Raw genomic sequence first — 214 nt, 5'->3', positions numbered from 1 at the left:
GCTCCTATGCAGTCTCGAGAACTGACCCAACTACCTGCTAAAAATCACAAGTCGATATATGTTTCCGGTCTCAATATTTTAACAGATAGTCGAACACACAGCCAAACTTTGCATTGCTTATTTAGCTAAAATCTTCAAGAGGCAGAAGGGGATTGTATGTCAAAATCTTCCAAAACTAAATTTTCTGACACGGAGATATGTTTTAAAAAAACCT

Source organism: Penaeus monodon, chromosome 15 (genome assembly GCF_015228065.2).
Source record: "Penaeus monodon isolate SGIC_2016 chromosome 15, NSTDA_Pmon_1, whole genome shotgun sequence".
Lineage (NCBI taxonomy): Eukaryota > Metazoa > Arthropoda > Malacostraca > Decapoda > Penaeidae > Penaeus > Penaeus monodon.
Note: the sequence above shows the minus strand (reverse complement) of the source record.